This window comes from Anser brachyrhynchus (assembly GCF_964034855.1).
Source record: "Anser brachyrhynchus genome assembly, chromosome: 8".
NCBI classification, from domain to species: Eukaryota; Metazoa; Chordata; class Aves; order Anseriformes; family Anatidae; genus Anser; species Anser brachyrhynchus.
In genome coordinates this window covers 28288203-28310187 of record NC_137702.1, presented here as the reverse complement: position 1 = coordinate 28310187, position 21985 = coordinate 28288203, and the positions used below count along the sequence as shown (strand labels likewise).

Below are 21985 nucleotides of genomic sequence, written 5' to 3'. Positions count from 1 at the left end.
ATGAGGGAACTTTGACCTGCTGCTATTCAAATCATTCCATGTTTCCTAAAGCATCCAGACATCACAGCAAGAGTAAAGAAATTTCATACAGTATCCCAAGATTAAGAATGAGAGGGATTTTCAAAACCAAAGCTTTCTAATGCATGTTCTGTTTTCCAGTTTCACAACTGTGAGCCTGTGCAGCTGAAAAGAGCAAAACTGGCGCACTACATCACAAAAAGGCACCCTGCTCTCCAACAGCCACTGAAAACACAAACGTTACACATTCCTTGAAAGAGACTACCTGCTAGATGTGGGAGAGGGGAGGGAAAAAAAGAGTTTTAGTAAATATGTAACAATTTCACATCTTTGAGATTTCAGTTATTCCCTTCAGGTTGAATGAAACCATTGAACAGATCCAGAAATTATCAGGAAGCAACAGAGACATGCACCGCATCACAACTGCAATCCCCTACTCTCCCTCAGAAACAAAACCAAAACCCAATACGCAAAGCTTATCCTACTCAGAGCTTTCTAAACAAAAGGAAGTGCATCAGAGAGACCATAGGGTTCAGTACGGGCCCACAGCCATTTTCATACGCATGTGGCTCAGCAGCTGTGCTTAGTGCTAAGTGACCATCACCCTGTGATATTCTAGTTGCAGGCATACATTTAATGACCGCTACTAATACAGTATACAACAGTACTACCTTTAAATGGCCTTTTTTTTTTTCACTGTAACAAAATGACTCCGCTCTTTCTCATGACACTATCAATTAATACATTTCCAATGAAATTACAGATTTTAAAGTATCATTGATTTAATACAAGCTGAAATACAATCCACATCTCATGTATCAAAAATGACATATAAGAACAGCAACAGTGCCATACAATAAGCAATGAATGGATATTAACTATTTTCAGCTGAGAATAGACTCAACCTTCCTCTAAAAGAATACTAGGAGGTGCTCCTTCCAGTTAATAAACCATATATTAACTGAACAATACTAGCAGCCAAGTAATTCATGTTACCAACTTGATGGCATCCCTTAAAGCAGACAAACTAATATTCCAGCTACCTCTAAGCACAGCAGTACCAACCAACAGTAGTAACAACAGCTATTCAGGTTCCCACAGTGTTTGTATCACTGAGGAGTTTTATCACCTTTTCCCATTATTCTCGGGAATAGCAACTATTAGGACCAAACTCCAAAACAGATTAATACGCTGAGATATTAATCAACAGCAGTAAGAGTGTAGATCATGTCAACTTCCTGCTTAACTGAAAAAAGTTTTTTAAAATTTCTTACATAAGATATCTATGTATGAATGGTGAGAGGAAGAAAATGTAGAAACTCAAAGGAAAATGAAGAGTAAGGTAATTAAACATAAAAGGAAAAGCAATTGCCATGCTTACTTTTAAAAGTGCTTGGTTTTTTTTTTTTACTTTTTTTCCCCTTATACTTGAGAAAATTATTCTAAAATGCCTGAATTAAATTAAAAAAACCCTTATATTTCAATAAATTTGAGGATTGGGGATTTAAAATTCATTAGTTTAAACTGGAAACATTAAAGTTTAACTGGAAAGATATTTTTTTTCTTACCACTGACATAAATGTCATGGCATAAACACTGACATCCATTCTTATCATGCCATAAATTCATGCTGTCCTCATATAAGAATAAGGCTACATTTATAATTTCATTTTCTGTTGGGGCTTTTTTTTATTTTTTAATCCATTTTTAACTGAGTGGTACCTGTTTCTATTCTAGAAAGTCCATAAGACTTTGGTTTGGTTCAAGACAATAAAGAAACACAGCAGTTGGCATTATTTTAATTAAACTTTAAGATGTGGATTTAGGTCAGGAAATAAATGTTTCAGTTAATCTTACAGTGATACCAATTAAGTTTGCTGGTATACTACCTTTTCGGTGTGATTAATCCACGCTATATCAGGTGGCAGAGTAAGTTGCAATAAAAGCAATGTCAGAATTAAAAGTACAAATTGAAATGCTTCTTGCTAATCTATTTACTTGAATACAAAATCAAATAATCTCTATGAACATCAGAAAAAAATGCACATACAACAGTAACTACAACTCCAGTTTTAATGATGTCACTTCTTTCTTCTAACTCAAAAAAAAAAAAAAAAGAAATTAATTGGCTTAAATTCAAGCATCTCTAAATGAATTAAAAACCTCACAGCAGTCAAAATTTTGTAAAATTGTTCAAAAGTCCATGGAACAAAAAGTTAAATAGAATACTAAGTAGGATAAGATGTAATGAAGCCTGTTGACTTTTTTGAGCTAGAGCACATTGCATTGTTCTTTCACTGAATATGTAGATTCCCTAAGGAACTGAGTGTCTGGTCAAAGAGAATGATTTGATCAACTACTATAGAAAACCATGAGCTGCACTCACAGTTGTTTCACTTCCCAAATTCCATCTCATGGAACATATATTTGAATGGAACACTTGGCAGAAATCTTCCAAGAGTATCCCATAATAGAATCATAGAATATCCCAAGTTGGAAGGGACCCACGAGGATCACTGAGTCCAAAACCTGGCTCCACACTGGACCACCCAAAATAGCAGACCATGTGCCTGACAGCACTGTCCAAATGCTTCTTGAATTCCATCAGGCTTGGAGCCATGACCTCCCCTGGGGAGCCTGTTCCAGTGCCCAAACACCCTCTTGGTGAAGAAACTTCTGATATCCAGTCTGAACTTACCCTGATACAGCTTCATGCCATTCCCTTAGGTGCTGCAGAGACAGGTGTTCTCTTTTTGCATCTCTGAAATACCTATTCAGCAGTGCTGTAAAATACTAAACAGCAAATGGGTTTCCTTTTAGTAAATGGTCATTTAGAGTTTACTCTAGTCTTTTATATATGTGGACTTCAAAGTTCCCTTGAACTGCAGAACAGAGAAGAAAAAACTTATCAGTGGTGGTGTGATTTCATGCTGAGATGATGCCCCTGATCCTATAAGCAAGAACATCCACTCCCCACTTACCTCATTGCATGAGAAGAGATAATTTTTCCAGAAAGTTAACGAATATGAATAAAATCCACTTTCCATCCACTAATACCATTCACAGCTGCCTCGCATTACTAAATTAATGTTTACACAGAATCAAAATCTGTTGTGATTAAATACCCTTGGCATTCATGCTCTACTTTAAGCTAGAAATATTTCCATTGGATAATAAACGCACTGGCACAGTGTGTAAAGAAAACTGAAATGGGGGCAGGATGGGGGAATTGGGAACAAACATAATAATTTCAACATCATCTTTTAACAGAATGGATTTTGAAACTAAACGGGTGACTTTTAAGTTGTCCTAGTGTTACTGTCAGTACTTGCATAATATCAGGTGGACGCTTTCTAGGGATGCAGAAAAACCTCCTTGACCTTTAGCAAAATTTTAAATTCTGCAGACATGCTCACTCTGTAGTGTTCTATGGCTCACATGATACTTAAGCAGATATAACTGAAAAGGCATAATTTTATCTGCTGAATTTAATTTGAGCCTCTAGTACAATAAACAGGAAAAAATCCTGATCCAGTATTATTTAATATGAGTAAATCTCAGGTTTATTTAGACATACTTAGGAGGCTTAGCATTGTTATTAGTAGTCTAAAAACTAATTTCCAATACCAATTTACTTTAACACCCAGGAGCCTTGCAGTCTGCAGTGCATTTATTCCTGCAGCTAACTCTCATTAAAGTTACTGCCCCTTTGAAAGCACACACTCAAAGAGAGTTAAAAATGCACACACACATGATCCCCTTCACAATATATCACCTTCAACAGATTGAAAAACTCTGGAACAAGTTTTGCAAGAAAAAAGGATTAAAAACTGGTTGAAACTGGAAAACAAGATCTAACACAGCATGATTTTGCCAGATATGGATCACACTTGTCTAACCTGATAGCTTTTCTTCAATAGATTTTCAATATAACATAAGTGAAGTACAAAGAAAAGCTTATCTAACAGGATTTCAGATCAGCATTACAGATGGTGTCACATTAGAGGTAGTAGTAAAGACAGAAAATGAGGATTAGCAGCAGAATTTAAAACATGTAAGAAATTAAGGACTATAAAGGAGATAGAAAATGACAGCAGTGAAAGGGAACACACCGAGTAAGAGACAGGGATTTCAAAACTCTTCGAGGATTATTCTTGTGAAGTATTTTATTTAGTACTCTCATCAATGATGTGGACATAAATAGGAGCAAGCAAATGACACAGTACCTTTAATAAACAGGAAGATGAAGTTATCAGTCAGAGAGATGGAAATCTTTAAGACAGCAGTAGAAGCAGCAAAATTCAGTAGTATAAAAGGCAGGTCATTTATCTGACTAACTTGGAATTCACATATGGAAAGCATCTGAAGAAATGATGTAGAGGAAAGAAAAGTTGATACTGAAAGACTGTGACCTATCAAAGTGGTATAGCTGCAAGAGAACCTAATATGACCCTAAGATACGTCAAGCAAGAAAAATGAAAAAACTGTAAAAGGCATTCTCTGGATCCATGTTCATCATGTTCATTGACTGTCTTGAGGAAAGAGTTATTTAAACCAGAATTGGTAAAGAAAAGGACTGAGAGATTGAACAGGAAAACAAAAGAGCTGACAAGGTTTTGTTTTGTTTTCCTTGTGGGGATGGAGAGGGTAAGCAGGGGGACAGGATGTTTTTTAAACCAATCTAGAAGTACTACAACTAGAGCCAAAGGATACACTATTCTAAAGAGTTTTGATGCTAAAGGTCTGTGTTGACAAAATAAATAAATAAACACACAGGTATGAGCTGTTTATGAGTAAATTTAGGCTAGAAATAAGAAAAACCCTAACAATTAAAACAGAGATGTCTTCCACATTTTTCCTGACCGCTTTGAACATAAAACTCATTAAATTAATGAAAGGAATTACGTGAGGTGGAATTTGCAGGATTAGGGGACTAAGCTTGATGACGTAAAAGGTTCCTTCCAGTTCCACATATCCATCACCTTATAACACATCAGGTGAAACTAACAACTCCTTTTTACTCCTAGAAACCAGAAGCAGCATATATAACGGATTTACATTTAAAACCTGTCTTCTGGAATAGAGGTCAATCATTCTGAGGTCCAAAAGAGTGACCTCAGGGGAAAAACTTGCAATGACACATATGTAAAACACTGTTCAGACACAACCCTTTTGAATCAGTTGCATATTTTCAGCGTATCAGTTCCTCATTATTTTGAGACTATTTGTAGACAACTATGTCAAGAAATAGTCATGGCAAATGCAAAATATAACTTTTCCTGATGAGTGGCTGACCTAAAACTACATTGTCTTTAACATACTGAGCATTCCTTGTTCACAACTCATTATCTACAATATATTCCAAAATGTCAAGTAAATGCAGTAAAAAAAATGAATTAGTGGTCTTGCCCTACACAAAGGAAGATGCTGGAGATAGATTTGCAACACTGTGTATAAATATTATCACTTAGCAGTAATCCCTGGAGTATAAATTAATGCTTTTAAAATGGATATGTCACCTGTTTATTTAAGGGAAAAATAGATACCAAAAAGAAATTGTCTTCTCCCATCCTTGTTTCCTACCACTATTTCATTCTTTAAATCTTAGCCTTCTCTTCTGCTATTTACACGTCCTGTTTTTTATAGCTCTCTTTCTTCTATTCCACTTTGCCTTTATGCATGCAGTGTTGGACAGCATGAGGAAGCCCTTAGCCCCCTGAAAGCTCTTCCCCTTCTACTGGTACTTATCTAGACCCACTGTAGTGTTACTTCTGCTGTTACCATATACACAAACACATATATACATCACTTCAGTCACTAATAAGTTGCCCTCTCTTGGTTTTGTGACGATTGCAGACCTTGCAGCTCTCTGCAATGTAACAGTTTCCATCAGAATTTCTAAAACCATTATAGGCAGGCCCACCTTCTCTCACCATCATGAAGCCCCAGTTCTTTCTTAACAAACATTTGGCCTTTCAGCTGATGGACTTCAGGGATACATTGTGATGCTTATGTCTATGACAACTTTTCTCTAAAAATGTAGAGGGAGAAAGTGTCAACAACCTCTTAATGATCAGTGTAGCCACTTACCCTTTGTATTGAATGAAATAGGATGGAAAGGGAAAGAGAATTTGAGAAAGTCCGCACTTACTTCCACGGCCTCATTCTTTGTATCATTGCCAGGAAAAAAGCCAGGGGTTTTCTCTCTCTTACTCTATTCTGGATCAAGTCACAAAGCTCCTCATTTACCCAAGTCACCTATTCCGATGTGTTACCACAGATCTTTGCCTTCCAGCTCTTCTGAGGCCCTTTGAAGAGTCCCTCTCTGCAATACAGAGTTCTCCTAAAGTATGTGTGGCTGGTAAGGCCTGCTTTATATAGGAGATAAAATGAATTAAAATTCTGAGGGCTGCTATGCCACTTGCATTTGTTTCAGCCTGTGCTCATGCTATGCTCCAAAGAAACTGATAAAAGCAAAAGAGCAGGTACATTCTGTACCGTTATTCTGTCAAAACTGCATTAGAGATGAGAAATAAATCTCAAGGTGCATTACCTTGCTAAGCATGAAAAGAAAATCACCTCTTTCCAAAGTCCAGTTACTCTCTCATTTCTAAAGCTGTCTTATATTGTAGAATTGCCCAATTTTTAAGTCATCAGTGCAAGAAACTTTAGTTTTGAGTTGGAAAGAGATTTTTTTTTTGTACCCACCCCCACCCCCCCATGAGCATTACACACAGTGCACACAGTGTAGTATCCCATGACTTGCCGGGGATTTGGATTTTAGGAGTTTATGAAATCTGACCAGCAGTCTGTTAAAACATATCAGCAAAACAAAACAACAATCAAGAAAAAGAAAACACAACAACACTCTTATTCCATATAAGAATGAGCCAACTACAGGAAGGCTCATTTGGAAGTATGTCAGGGAATCCTCGTACTACCTCTGTTCTTCAGAACAAAACAGCTAGAAAGTAGCAAGAAAATGACAGGCAGACCATGAAGACGCAGTCAACCAAGGATCTGGCATTTTTCAGAAGCACAGTAAAAATTATACTATTAGTATTTTCTGACTCTTTTCTGTCAGTTTAAAATACATTATCAACATACTGCTAGTGAACAGTACACCACTTTAGCAAGGAAGAACAGGTACTTAGAGATCAAGAAGCCACCTCTTTAATGCAGATCTGTACATTGCATTCATCAGATGAAACCAATGTGCCTTGTAGAGGGCAAAGAACCACCACCACCTTTGTTTTGTTGTAAATAGCTTGTATACAAAATGCACCCCAAGCTATGTATTTCAGAGGAGTGAAAGAGAGGCAGAAGTGCTTTTTCACTCCCCCTGCCCGCCCCCCCCACATTCTCCATTTTCACTTCTCTCGGTCTCACATGTTTTCTAACATCTCTTGCATCCTACAAATTTCACCCACACATCCATTGGTATTACTGTGTTACAGGACTACACATTTCAGTTGTGGTCAATGACATCAGTATAAGATCAGCATAACGAAGATTATGCTTTGTTACCTCAGCAGTTCCTGGCAAGCTCTGTTCCTAACTTCAGCTAGTACAAAAGCACAGGGATCTTATTTCAGAAACATCAGTGGCAGGAATACCAGTGGCAGCATATGATAGAGAGAGGAAAAGCACAAAACCCATCTATGCAGCTTTGCATTTCAGCCCTCATTGATGCTCATGTTCCAGATACACATCAAAATCCTAACTGATTTTAAGCAGTATCTTAACTACTAAAACTGATTTAGTAAACAAAAAAACTTAAAATCATTTACTGTGATTTAAATTGCTAAAATGACTTCTATTGGCTTTCCAAGAGCATTTGATGTAAAAGCTCCCTGAGAAATGAAAAGTGCTGAGACTTTAATTTGGAAATTTTGCTTCTCTTGGGCTGCCAGGCACTACCCTCAATTTCAGCTGCTGGCAATAAACAACCTCAATGTGAGAGCTATTAAGAGACAATCATTCAGAATAAGTCTCATGGGTGACAGAGACTTTGTTGCCAAGATTCACTTTATAACTGAACAGACATATATGGAGAAAATACAACTCAGCCACATGGAATAATAAGACAGAAATAAAATCATTGATAACAAAACCTAATGTTCTGTTTTACGTGTGTGTGATTTTATTGTATGTCATGACTTTTGCAAGTAACCTATTAGAGACTTTATTATAACATGAAGACATGTTACTGAAACTAAATATCATTCCCAAACAGTTTTAAGCCCTACTCTCACATTGTTTTAACATGAAAATCACAGAATCATAGAATAGAAGGGGTCTTTCCACCACCACTTCCCATCCCCAATCTTTTCGTTCCTGTTTCTTGTCTAAAAATCCGAAGAAATTTTATAACATAAAAATTAAACTGATTTAGATATAGTAATAATCTAATGCTTTTTATCTTGTACATATGCAGAAATACTAGAAGTCAAACACTTTTAAGCCATCCCCCCTACTCCCTTCAATACTCCCACAACAACTCTTTAAAACTGTGCTGCTGATTTTCAGAGTAATGCTGTGGCTCTTTCATGGAATAGCCCGAGGCTGCAAATGCTCCAAGTCCTCAAACATTATCCTTCAAAGTTTTTAGAAGTTTCTCAATTCTTTGTCTAGCCATCACACGGATTCTCACACACAAGTTTCACATAACCAAGCATTTGAAAGAATTAACAATCCATCTGCCTTTATAAATAATTCGTTACCGAAAATACAACATCTATCATGCTGATTATATTTCATTGTTAAGCTAGAGGTGTGCATTCTGTTAGTGGGCATTGAAGGCCAGTTTCTCAATGAGTGCACAAACATTACTTGATTGACTTCAATAAAGACATTTAACACTGAATTTATCCCCATTTCAGTATAATTGTAGGCAAAACCAATTAAAAAAATTAGGAGGGTTCCACCTGATTAAGTTCTTGCACTTTCATTTGAATGACTCGAGATGAATAAGAAAAGTAATAGAAGTTTAAAGAAAGTCAGGAAACAGGTGCTTTTGAATCTAGGCATTACTGGCTATTAAGAGCAAATCAGGTATCATCTGTATTCTAGCAATGGCTTTCTGTCTGTACAAACAAAATTTTATTTGGATAGAGTAGTTCTTATTTCTCTAAATTCACAGCAAAATATAATGTTCGACTTTCAGAAAGAATTAATTATATGGCAAATCAACTGCTGATGAGAACAACACTTTTCAAAATAAATGTTTGATTTTCAGAGTGTTCATGCTCTGAAAGCATAATTAGGGAACAGACATTAAATACTTAGATTTAGAGATCTGCTGTGAAAGCAAGCTTGATTTGTAGCTGGACAAAGAAAAAAAAATACCAAAAAGGGCCTCACATGTAGAATTAAGTGAGCAAATAGAAAAGCTGCATTTTTATTTTATTTTGTTTTTCCTTCTATTGCATATTCTGTTTCCGAATTATGTATGGGTCATTGTGCCACTGTGGTGGACTGATTCTGGTGTCTGGTGGTCTGCACCAACAGAAAATTCCCCAGCTTCAATAAGTTTAAAGCCAGAATACCATTAGTGATGCAGGTTTGGAGAAGGACCTGTAATACTGAAGATTAACAAGCACTTCTGATGTTGCTCCTACATTTCTATATAGCGGAAGAATTAAACTTAAAATATGGATCCATTTTACGACAGCCATTCAGAACTCTCATGGTATCAGTAAAACCCTAAAGAATTACATCAGTTCCAGGCTCCTGCTCCAAAAACCTGCCAAGAACAAAGAACAACTGTGACAGACATAAATATTATGGTTTTCCCCCCTACAAGGGGATGAGGATAAAATGTTTTTAATTGGGTGCATTCCCTTCTCTTAAAAAGGTTTGAAGACACACAATAGAAGAAAGAAAAGATGTCAGTAAAATTTCTCCCACTGTGCTTTGAATGCAGCCAGACGTAACTGGCCAGAGACAGCAGCTGAAGGACAGGCTTGTGCAGAACTGTGTGACACCGTCCAGGCGCTCTGCCTGAGACATCTGATTCTGGTCCTGAAGGAGATCCACTGAGCATCCATAGCACTTACAGTAAGTGGCTGTCTCTAGTCCTAAGTGTCCTGTCTGTAAACTTACCCATGGAATGTATGTTTGCAATTGCCTCTTTATTCTACAACCACCACCTTTTCATGTAAATTAACTTTCCACAATCAAAGCCCTACTCAGCGAAATTAAAGACATGAGAAATGTGTCTCATTAGATGAACAATAAACAGGACAGATTCTTATCTCAGTTATTCTGGAATAATTCAGCAATAATTTCCCTAACTTTCATGATATTAGTGTCATTCATTAGTTTCTCATGGATGTACTCCAGCATAAACAGGATCAGAATCAGAGTCATTCCAGTTTATGACATGCCTTGTACAGGGCTGAAGTAACAATGCTTATTCAATCTCTGTGACTTGAAACTAAATTTTAAGATACCTATATACCTACTACAGTACTGCTCAGATTTGTAGGACCGGGAAAGAAATTTATTTTTCAAAGATGTTCATCTTGAGCAGAAGGAATGTTTTAGTTTTCACAATACTTAAGCTTTCAGTTGTGATTAAGTAGACTAGCATGAAAACTAAATGAAAATTTGAGGAATTTTACTTACTTGAGTTTAATAACGTAATAATTTAAGATCAGATAATTATTTTCACATTAAAAAACAAACAACAACAACAAACAGCCAATCTTTTGGATTAGACTACCTTCCCTTTTAAAAATTAAGGAAAAAGCACTCCAACTTGTGATTGCTTTAATGTATTACTCCACCATATAGAATAAAACTAGCTTTTCAGACCAAAGATGACATTAAAAAAGCAAAGTTATCAAGCCATATCAGTAACTTATCTCAATTTCTAAATATTTGGGCCCTTTGTCATTCTTCTGTGCTTGCAGCTGAACATAAAGACTATAAAGTCTTTTTTTCTTTTTCTGCTTTACTATTTTGGAGAAAACTTATTTATATTGCTAAGTGTTTGGATAATCACTGTGATTGTCATTATATGATAGAGTCCAGGAGTTATGCAATAATCATAGCACTGATTCAAGAAAAATCAACACTGAAAGAAAGAAAACATTCCTAGTGCCATGGGATGAAAGAAAAATTTGAAAATATTGTGAGAGGCAGAGCTTGTAAATATAAACAAGTTGAAGAAATATACACATATAAAATTACAGATATACATGTACTTAAATAAATCATTACGGGGGAGGTGGGGTGGGGTGGAGGGGACACTACAGAGATGGACATATAGAAATGTGCATCTGAATTCATAACATAACTTACCTGAATTGGTAAGAGCGGCCACCTGAATGCTAGCATTTTACCTATCAACCATCAGTGTACTGTAAGTAGGAGACAAAATTGTTGAGCATAATCTTTTCCAATGAAGAGCTTAAGATCTAGCAGCACCATATTTACAGGCATGAACCAGAACTTCTTGAATAAAGAACATTAATGTCCTGTTCGATTTAGTATTGGTAGTTGAACATTTTTAATAAGAAAACCTGTCTATTTAGCAGTGGTACTTAATAGCTAATTTTTTCCAAAATTTTTATTCAAATCTCAATATCTTAACTACTGCTAATAATAATTTCAATAGGTCTAATAATTAATTTTTAGACCTATTATTATCTAATAATTAAAGAACAAAAAGTAATTTAAAACATGCAGTGTAACAAAGCTTGACACATACAGCTGAACACTTTGAAATGAAACAAAATAGCTAACACCTATATAAAACCTCAGACTCAACTCTCCCTAGATCTTCCAATAGATATTTATTCGTCCAGGGGATTAAATAATTTTATGAAGTAATTTTATGACCCCAATCTTGGACTGTTTTCCATAACCTTTTACTGTTACCATCCCTGCACTTCACTTTCCTCATGGATGGAACAGCTGTTTAGAATTTAGATACATCAAGTTTTGATGAGAACAATTCGTCTTAATTTTTGGTCATTTACACACAGTGAAAGTCACAATCTCCAGCATTTGAATATACTGACCTGGCAATATGAAAGTAATCAGAAGATGACAAAGGGAAAGCTCATCTATTCCATAAACATGGTACTAAAAGACAGGTAAATTACAGATTTTCATGTGCCATCCACTCTGGCCTTTATCACCGTGTGCTCAGAACGCATTTGCAAACTGTCCCATGGGAGGAACTGTAGGTACTTAATACTGGCCAAATACAGGTCAAGCAGGAGACAGTCTTTAAGCAAGTTCCTCAACTACCTCCATTAGCAGGATCTTCTCCCAGTAAAAGCCCCTGGGCAAAGCAGTTTGCATGCATAGGTCAAACCTTTCTCAACTGTTTGGAGTGAGTGTGGCTTCTAATCTGCGTACAGCCTCTTGTCTTGTGAGAGTCCATCACGGCTAAGTGCTGCATGATGCCCTACACAGAAACAAAAGTTCATGCTGCCAATCTAAGTCACTGCCACAGTAAGGACATATTTTTCTTATAAAAGCAAAGGAAAAAGAAAAAGCACACTACACTCGAATAACCTCTATTTGTAGGCATTGTCATAGTTTTAGTTAAACCAAAATCACCCATTAGCAGTAGCACAGAGTACTTACTCTACACAAACCACGCAGCAGTTTTAACCAGTCTCCCTGGCCCATCAACTTACAGTTCACAAATCCTGATCTTTTGCCGCGTATTTCTGCTTGTCTACTTGTACGTCTGGAAGCTATTTCTTGATCTTTCTAACTGACCAATATCAAAGCTGTGGCTTGATTTGTTGTTGTAGATGCTATATTTAAAGAAAATTCTCATATCCTTATTACTGCAGATAAGAAAATGGGAAACAGTCCTTCTGAGAGCCTCTGTCAGGTTTCATACTCATCACAAGCCAGCTGGTGCTTAAAATTAATTACAATTGGTTACCTTGGCAACACTAAATCATGCTTGAAGGTTTCAATATCATTTATCCTTACAAGTTTCCACAGCAATTTCAGTTGCAAGGGTAAAAGACTGGGGACCAAAGTTCAGCCAAAAAAATTAAATCTGAACTGCCACTGCATCAGCACCCCTTTCTCTCTCTACCTTGCGTAAGAGCATTCATAGCTTGTTGCATTGTCCTTTAAAAACATTTGAACTTTGGATACCAACCCTTAAAAGGCTATTCAGCAAATGCCTGCTGTTCCCATTAGACACCTACTGTTCAAGTCATAGATTCTTAGATCTCTGCTAAATTGATATTGATTTTATATGTTCAATTAAAAGCATACGATGACTGGGTTGAAAGGAAAGACAGAGGAGCTTGTATGTTATTTTTAAGTAAGGTAGAAAACAACAAAGCTACTTTCAAATACATCAGTCTCTCCTGAGCAGTCAAAATTTCCCCAGTGATTTAGGATAAAAAAGCATCAGGAGAACACTTAGTCTTACTCAGTTCCTTACATTTGGAATAGAACCTTCATTTTAACAGTAAGATCGGCTTTTCAGTATATAGATTTTCCTGAAGAGTGAGGGGTGGAAGGTTATAAGCTCTGTACCTAAGTGCTTGGACATTCCCTTTCCTACCTTAGTAGCTTTGAACGATTTTTAAGTTAAAGTTGGTAATTCCTCTGCAACTGCCAAATTTGTGGCTTTTCTACTTGCTACAGAACCAGTTTCAGACTCTCCTCTTCCAAATTCCACGTTGTAAAAAATGTCTAATAGTTATTTGTTCATGACTGTTATTAATGTAAAGAGATGTCTGTTTTCAATTAACTATTTATGTCCCTGTAAAACACAAGTTGATACAGTCACCTCACTTAATTGGGTTATATAATTCCCGTACCATGAAATTTGCCCCCTTAGCTGAACTACAAGAAAACAGCAGCCTTTTCTGGGTAGAGAACTTTTTTCTCCTACAGCCAAGGCACTGCTAATGTCCCAACCCTACAAATGCTTTTTGCACGGTTGCTACTTGCTTTACACCTTTTGTCACAAGAGGAATTACACTAGATTAACATGCCCTCTTTCCTTACAGGTCTACGTGACAAGACTGGGAAACATAGCTCAGAGTTTGAGCAAGTCATGAGTCTTGAAGGTTCAGATACCGTGCAGGAGAGCACATGGCTAAGGCTCAAAGTAAGAAGAAAATCAGTGGCTAAAGCTGTCAATAACAGACCTGTCAAGTCTCACTTATTTGTTTCCTTGTCATTACCTCCTCCACACTGCCACCTGCTAAAGGATTTGCAGTGAAATACCTAGTCTTCGCTTCCTGATCCATATGCTAACATCCATGCTGGACACTAAGAGTGGGAGATATTATATTTGTGTTCTGCAGAGAAAGCACCTTAGCAGGGCCTCATATGCTCTGAAAAAAAAAGTAGGGACTCTCCACCAAAACATCTAAATCTGCTGTATGGCCCAACACAAATGCACATTCTCATTTTATAATTCACACTGTAAATAACCTACCCAGACGCCCTCATAATAATGAGATCCAATATGCAGATGGATGCAGGCACTGACACTCCAGAAAACTGAGAATTTCACTAAGTCCCTCCCCTAACAATTTTAGGGTCTATAGTGAGGATAGAAGAAAGTAAATTGACAACTTCTGAGCTGAAGAATACAATGACTTCCATCAGGAAAAATACCAGCACAAAGTAGCGTAAAATAATGTCTGTTTAGAAGGTGAAGGATGAGGTGTAGTTAACCCTACCCTCAACAGAAGCATACATACAGGCAGAGTTCTGGAATCTATCACAAAAGCAAGTAAAAGGCATTTCTTGCAAGCTGCTATTTAAAACACATCCCCTCTTTCATTGTAAGATGTGAAAAATATGCTCTTTTGCATTTTTTCAGATCCACAGAAAATTGGAACCATAGAGACCATGAAGTCTGTATTAGACCAAAATGTAGACACAACACACTAAGTTCCTCTTTCTTTTTAACATATTACATATGTTTTACCATATTACATGTTACATATGTTTTCAGGTATTTCACAACTAATATCATGATACTTAAAATCAAACTCTTTGAATATACAAATATATATATATATATATGCACGTTGAAGTATAGCTGCAGGCTAACTGAACACTGACCTTTCCCTGCTCTTATGGTGCTGCTTTCACTGGCACAAAACATATAGAAAGAAGTAGCCTGATCAACACCAAGTTGTGAGAACATGTCAAACACAGGGATAGAAAGGCCTCTATTGTCCGGCAGGCAGAGAAAGAGATGGAACTAAAGGGCATATAATTAACACACAACATTCCCCCTGAACAGGGATGAAAACACAGGAGCACCAGCAGGTGAAGTAGATGCACCTTTACTTGAAGTTATTAATTCATACAGCAGCATGTTACTGCTTCATTAACTCCACAGATCTGGGGCTGACATGCACAGCCCTGCTTTGCCCTTTGGATGCTACTGCACTCCAATGCAGTCTTTCATTACAATTAATATTAATTAAGGACTAATCAACAAGAATAATGACTAAAGAACCGAATCACTATCATAATACAAAATACTTATGATAGTGAAAGTTTCTGGGGTAGTCACGGTCTATCAGAGTCTGTGGAGCTTTTTTAGTTCAGTTCAAATGGAAGCCTTTAGCTAAAAATTATTTAAAGCTCACTTTTCCTCATTTCACTTTGCCCCCACACATCTTTCCTTGGCTACACACAGCTTTCAAGAAACATTTTGAATTTTACCCCTACAACACTTGCACCACTGCATTGCTCACAAATAGAAAGAAAGAAAGAAACAGTGTTTAAAACCTGATCAATTTTTCATACGGTTCTTATGTATCTCATAATCCACCAGCTATACTATTTCAGTTAGAGATTTCTTTAGATGAGAACCACCAATCAAGTTGAAATGTCCACTAAGGTGGACGACATCTTTAAATTTCTCTCTGCTAACAAATTATTAAAATTGCAGCTTGGGCTCAGATCTTCTGTGTGACAGGCTAATATAGTACCTCCACTGGTTTACCTGGCTCTCTGTTTATTTGTTCTTAATCTTAGGCTGCATGTATGGGTATCTGCCCTCTGTGCACATTGCTCATCAGATAACTCCAGTTGCTATGGTGATTGCTTAAAAAAAAAAAAAAAAAAGCTGAATTGTGGAGGAGATGAATAAATGACCGATATCTAAAATGGGAAAATGGTACTTAAGTTTCAAGTTCTGATGGGACTGTTTGTGAAGGAGTGTATTCTCATTTATGAAAAAGGCAGCTCTTTTCTTCTATTAATTCTTCCAGATTAGTACCTATGTTGGAAGGGATTATAAAAAAGGGTCAAGGTGAAACAGTGGGGAAGAAAAATCTTTAATATTAATTCTGTACTTACCTAAGCATGTTTTTTTTGTTCCAGGATTTATCAAAGTGGGACAAAATTACTCTCATGTAGCAAAAAGCGATACAAATCACAAGGAAATTAAATAAGATGCCCAAGGCCAAAAAGGGTCATTGCTTCCTGATACCTGAACTCAATCACTCTACATTACTGTTTCAGATAAAGATTTAATATATTAAACTCCTTAACTTGACAAAAAGGTGCATGTACACAGACACACTTCAGTATATTAGGTAATGAATATTTATACACTCACACAATTTACAAAGGAAGTACAGAATCAAAATCCAATATCTGATCAAATCCAGCATTTAAGGCTTTACAATCCCTCAGTTTAAAGCTTAAATTGTCACAGAGATGTTTCCCTCAGTGAAACTAAAGAATACAACCTGCACTGGAATACTTAGATTACCTAGATAGTGCTTCATCAACTGCCATGCCTCTTTGTATCTCCATCTGCCCTACTACTGCCTAGGAGGTAGATGATTACAATCCTCTGATAACCTCTTAGGAAGAATTTAGAGTCCCACAGTGTTCAAAATAAATTAGTGAAACTTCAGAACAGCACATTTCTACTCCATGAAAGAGGAAAAAGAAGCTTAAGTTGGGACTAAGCCCAAGGTCACCAACATAAAAGGCAGCATCAGCAACCCCTCAGGGAATCCTGTGGCTTCAAAGAGTTTCCAACAGTTAAAACAATCACTTAAAAGCTTATGACTCAAGCTAGCTGGCTTGCCGCAAGTCGAATAATTAATGTGTTATTAAAATCAACCACAGAAATAGATATCAGGAGCAGCATCTACTTCTAATATTCTATTATTTTTTTACACAAACATTCACTGTTGCTACATGAACTTAGAGGCACACATATCATTAGATGTGTATGATGTTACTTCAGTGAATTATGTGAGGACAACAGACACATTTGAAGACAGCTCCACGGGCACGTATGGGAATCTAATGCCTAAGCAAAACTTCATTACTGGCATCATTCCTATCTAGTTCTGTTTAGCAGAGGAGGTAACTGCCTCTCACACTAGCACTTTATACATTGCCTGTCATAGCTTTAATTTTGGTGCATTTAGTCACCATGCTAATATTCTTTTCATTTTAAGAGGTTCATCCACTGAGATGCATCAATGCTGGCAGCATGTGATAAACACTCCACTGACTGAAAGTTGTACCAAAAGTTCAAAACACTTAACTTGTATGCTTCAAAACAGCTGGAGTTTTTAGTAAAATTTTATTCCTTATTCACAAATTTATTGGAAAGTGTTTGCTTTTCAGCAGAAGGTGAACTTGCAATAGCTTTCACTACACCATTCTGTTTCCTTAATTAGTGTTGGGTTCTTGGTCTCTCTAGATACATAGCCTTTGTTCTGATTCCCAATTGAAAGAACAGGTTGTAAGCTATATAATACATAAATTATCTGACAAATAGCCATCATCTTCTCATTTTTATAAGGATAACACAGTACGGATTTAACCAGGGCATTCATACAAAATTATGCTATTCATGAGAATATTCAAACACAAAAATGTTCTCACATACTAAGAAACACCAGGGAGATACCTCTTTCAGCTAACCAAAGGGCAATCTAAACTTTAATGAAATGGAAGAGTCTAATCTGAAAAATATTTAGACAAAGTTTCTCTTGAACTGTGCAATTATTGTCACTGTCCTCATTATTTATTTTTAAAACCTAGCAAAAAAAGCATGGGTTAACTACTTTATCTGATAGGAAGAAATAACTCTTATTTTCTTTCTCTGGTTTCAAAAGGCAGAAACAGGGCAGCAGTGCAGGCAGAAGAAAGAAAAACTATTTGGCAAGAGGCAGGTGATTGTAAAGCCCATTACAATTCAGAGAACAGAAACTGCTTCAGCTACATTTTAAGTAGATGCCTTCAGGTACCTTGTGTAATTTATGGATAGCTGCAGGTCTAGAAGCATCTATGACAGCCACAGAATTCCATTCCTCTAATGAAGTTAACTGAAGGTATTTAAAAATGTCATTTCTTAATCTAAAACTGAATAAAAGCCATAATTTCTCTTATGGGTATTTACACATTTGAGATGAAGTGACTGCACAATAGGAATCCTAAAAGTAATTACTTCCCATACATTTATATTCCAGCTCAAAGAGCTAGTACCTGCTGGTTTCCCTTCCTATAGAGAATTACTTGAAGGTTTTTGCATTCTCTCCTAGGGGTGAAATACAATAGGAATCTACAGAGAACATCAATTTTCTTCACTTTTGTAATGTTTACAACTTCCCTGTAGTATTTATCAAGAAATATACAACTCCCCATAGTTAGAGCTGTGCAGGCTAACAGTAGGCATTCATGGGGTTGACGGAACTATTGATCATACAAACATTAAAATTATGTCTCCTGTAGTAAACGCCAATAAAACAGAGGTACATTAATCAGGAAATCAATATGCTTGTCAATAGAAAGGCTGACTTTGACAATGTAATGCAGCAGGCAGACCTACTGATGGTGGACCAAAACACAAGTAACCCAGGTAGTGACCTTTCTGTTTGACTTCTGGCTGTGATGAAATACTGAATGAATAACCGGAACATACAGAATGAAAGGAGGGAGTAAAGGAGTTGGCTGTTTAAATCATTCTGTAGAAACAAACTTTAAATTATTGCTACAGTGACCTTTAGTTGTTCACTTTAAAACAAACAAAACAACCTCAACAAACCATCAACCCACTCTCCTCAAATCATAATAATTAAAAACACCCTAAATAATAATAATTAAAAACACCCTTAAAAAAAAGTAACAGCAAAAACCAACACTGAAACTCCAACCTTCGGGTTTATGTTTTTTATTAAGTCTAATGGACAGTAACAGTAGAATAGACTTCTAAAATTATTTGATGCTTTGAGGAAAAAAAAATCCAAATCATTCGTATTATTTTCCCTTAAAACATTAATGTTATCCTTTTATGAAACAGGTTCATTATTCATGCCTTCAAAGACTTAAGTAACTCTTTTAGGTAGAAGTTGTACTTCAGGTGTGATCTGTCTACTAGATTTGTAATAAAGAAACACATTCTCCTGGATAAGAACAGCATATTATTTTGTCATCTTCTTTGTATGGGTTAACTGAAACTACCTATTTGAATCCCCAAGGACAAAGTTAGACCTTAACAGATGCTACAGCTTATCTGAGCCCTCCACTCTGAATATTTATGTTCAGACTCAGCACTAGGCTGCAAGCTTTGGGACAATTCAGTCTTTTTTTTTTTTTCATTTGTTAAAGAACACCAACTTACTGACCAAACACTTAAAAATATATGTGAAAAGCAGAATTCTAAATGAGTTAATTGAGAAAGCTATTTTCTGAGTTGTACCTAAATACTTTACACAATATTTGATGAAAATACACATTAATTTGTATTCATTATTTAATATGTATTAACAATATATATTAAACAGGAAAAAAAAAGACAACAGGCAGCAGGTTATTAAGGCTAATTTTATAATTTAAAAAAATCAAAAATATTTTTGGTATTTGAGCTGATGTTGCAAATGTAACTATAAAATAAAAAACATGCAAAAACAATTTTACATGTTTCAAACTTTTTTTTTTTTTTTTTAGAATTTCAGAATATTTGTTTGAGAGGATAGTTGTGACTTACAGGAAATGTTTTGAAACACTGTAATTCTCTATGACATAAGAAAAACAATTCCACCTGTTAAAATATTTGTGATAAATACAGAGATACAGACCTTTCTTGTTTTAAGCAGCGGTTCTGGCTACCTCCTAAATCTGCTTTATATGTAAATCTTCTAACCATTTTCACAAAATGAGCAGTCATAAAAGATTTCTGACATCCTGTAACTCTCATTTCACTTCCATATCTCAACTAATATGTTATAAACCAATACACTTTTCAAGCATGCATTACTAGTCCTCATGCCAAAACAGAAAAAGCTATTCTTGGAGCCAGACACAATATTTTTAGTCTCATGAAATTTACTCCAAAAACAAAGATGACAAAAATCTCTCTCTCCATCACCATCTTGAGAATAAAAAGCTGTGGATTCATTTTAGGATTACTTTTATATGTATCTTGAAATAAAAATTGATCTGACACTATCCAAAATATACAGGAATTCTACAACATAAACCTGCATGTTGTTAATAAATGATATATGGTGGTGAAGTTTAAATTCTTAAAATAATAGTGCAACTTCTTTAAATGTTGTTCTCCTAAAATAACTTCTGAAACGAAGTAAATTTTCTCTTCTCCTCAATTACAAAAACAAACAGAAAAACACAGTTTTGTCTCTTTGTCTCTCACAACTCTCATTTTCTTTCTTTTCCTATTTTTTTTATTTATTTATTTTTTTTTTACTGTTACTGCTCTGGTGCTAAAACATTAACAAAGCCATACCTGGCACAAGCCTAGGCAGCTATTTTTAGGGCAATTTTGTTTGAGTATTTATGAGCTTATATAAAACATCCTTAAGTATCAGAATTCTGATGCTTGTACCTTGTGATGCTCCATGTTCTTTTAGAGTGAAATCTGGAAAGGATTCAGACAATCCCCCTCAAATAACTCCAAAGTCAAATGCTTGATTCAGACATAAACAATGACTTTGTAAAAGAAAAAGTTCGGAACATTTGCTCATCTAGGTGCAAACAGACATCATCACAAAAGAGATTGACCTTGTAGCCTGATCTCATTTGTTGCTTATGCTGGTTATTATCCTAGTGTTGCTGGAATAGAAAAACATTCCATGGCACTAGAAACAGATCTCTTAACAAAGATTAATGTTAACTACTGTGATAACCTCTCTCCTATTTTATTTACATTTTTGTGCTGGTATGTGGGATCATGAAGCCAAGCAGTTTCTATCCACTCCAGTGTTTTATTGTTAGACAATCTCCACCACTTTTACTTTTGGTCAACTCCCTTCATTTTCAAAATAATTCCACTCATGCCTGAAAAATGTTAATTTTTGTTGAAGATATTTATGGAGCAGCAGTCACCATGCAAGCTAAGTGCTATAAATTTATTTTTATACTTACCACATTATTTCCCTCTCAGACACATATACTGACCCAGTTACAGTGCAAAATTAATATATACTATATATAAAGTATATATAAAGTATATAAATATACTTAATAACTGAAAATAGTTCTAGTTTTGGAAACCAAGTTAGAGAGACTTATGTTGGAGAACTAAGGTTATTAGCTTTTTTCCCATGACAGGTAATTTAAGTGCATTTATCACTCACCTCTCACCATAGAAAAAATGCAACACAATCTACTTCAGCAGGAAGGCAACTAGAATGTAACCAGTTTATCAGAGCTTCAATATGTTTGGTGTATGATAGCAGTAGACTCTAAAACCTGCTGGCAAACTGGAAAACTTTGAAGAAGCTTGCCTTCATCCAAGTCTCTCACAGTGTCCTTACAGCTTGCTATAAGCACTTTTTCTTTAGAAAAATTTGTGTTCACTAAAACTGCTAGTCACAGAAGTCCCTGTACAAAACGCATGAAGCCATAATGATCATAAGCTTTTGCCACATGAGCTTAACTAAAATTAATTTCTTTGATTTGGCTATCCAAAATCATTTGCATTGCTCTTCATAGGAGCAGTACAGAGCAAAAT

The 21985-nt window shown here is 35.9% G+C and overlaps 1 protein-coding gene across 4 annotated transcripts in view; it reads right to left on the bottom strand.

Moving 5' to 3' along the window:
- LOC308199452 (uncharacterized protein) overlaps positions 1-21985 on the bottom strand; it is a 490488-nt gene that overhangs the window by 310293 nt on the left and 158210 nt on the right. Inside the window, exon 1 of one of the 4 annotated variants that reach the window (XR_013954658.1) lies at positions 12675-12859. The exons of the other annotated variants lie outside the window; for them this stretch is intronic. The gene's annotated coding sequence lies outside the window, so the exon portion shown is untranslated. Of the gene's footprint in view, positions 1-12674; positions 12860-21985 lie in introns of those variants that run through there. 4 annotated transcript variants of the gene reach the window in all.